Source organism: Branchiostoma belcheri, unplaced genomic scaffold, assembly GCF_001625305.1.
Source record: "Branchiostoma belcheri isolate BF01 breed outbred unplaced genomic scaffold, Haploidv18h27 scaffold20, whole genome shotgun sequence".
NCBI classification, from domain to species: Eukaryota; Metazoa; Chordata; class Leptocardii; order Amphioxiformes; family Branchiostomatidae; genus Branchiostoma; species Branchiostoma belcheri.
In genome coordinates this window covers 739,317-740,611 of record NW_017803491.1, presented here as the reverse complement: position 1 = coordinate 740,611, position 1,295 = coordinate 739,317, and positions in this window count along the sequence as shown.

The window sequence follows — 1,295 nt, the reverse complement described above, 5'->3', positions numbered from 1 at the left end:
TGGCGGGCGCGGCGTGGGTAGCAGTATCCCATCATTCCATGCGGTGTTTTTTCGCGGCACCTTTGGCGTGTTGAAGCGGCGATAGCGCCGTGTCGCAGTCGAAATAAACTCAAAATAATGGCGCAGTACACAAGTAGAGACATGGTTCTGATGATTAAAAAATGAGTTGTATGAGAAATTAAACGTTCTTGGAATAAACAGGATAAAAGAACACAAAAGCATGCCGCATTTGGCGGCTATGAACCGGCTCGCGCTTCTCATTACGTAGTGCCGATGTGCGCCCGACCGCTCGATCAACGTAAATTTCGGCCTCCTTTGTGGTTCAAAACAGACAACATCGTCCCTTTTGGCGGCTTGATGTCTTGATATAAGATATTTTCCGCCGATTTTGGTGATTTGTTTGGCATGTTTTTGGTTGAAAATGTGTTGCAACTTGAAATTTTTTTTTTTCAATTAGCCGGCATTGGCTTTTCAAATAAGAGGCGTGATAAACAATGGTGTCAATGGGAAACGGTTTGGGTTTTCACAATTCTTTTCAATTAGCAGACTTTTTCTTATAAGCGTTTTGCAATTAACTGGCTGCCACTGTACTTATAAATCTTTGGCCAAAAACTAAAGTATGAAAAAATATTTAAACAGAGATAGATGTTTGTCAACTCATTGTGTGGTATGTTTTTCATGTTTAATAGTCCTTGTAGAATGTTATATGAACATGAATAAACTGATGAGTGATTGCAGCTTTCTGGTTGTGTGTATTCTGTTTGCAGTTCAATCAATATACAGTAGAAGCCGCTTATTTGAAAAGCCAATTTGTCAGCACATTTTTTTCAAATACCCGGCCTTTCCGATTAAGAGACTCTGAGGCTCAAACTCTCGGCCTTCATTGAAACTATGGGGGTGGGGGTGGACAGGGCATCGAACACATAACGACACAAAGAATACAAACACGAGTCACATTTACGCATTAAAAACAGTGAACTTTATTGAGATCGGTAAATTTGCTTTTAATTTTTTTCGTTGACGTACACATTTATTTTTTTCGTTTTTTCCAAGACTGGAAGAACGCCGCGATACGTTAGACATCATGTGCTATCGGCAGGCTCTACTCGAACGAATAAACAATGCTACGTTTGCTACGTACAAAACAAGCAACGAATACATGCACAATCATCAGTCTGTACGTACTTTTACATCACGAAAGTAGCAAAAAATAAAGTTTGATTAACGGAAAACTTCAATCAAGTAGCGTACAGACAAAAATGCAGACGATCGTCATGAAAGCAGTCGATAGCACA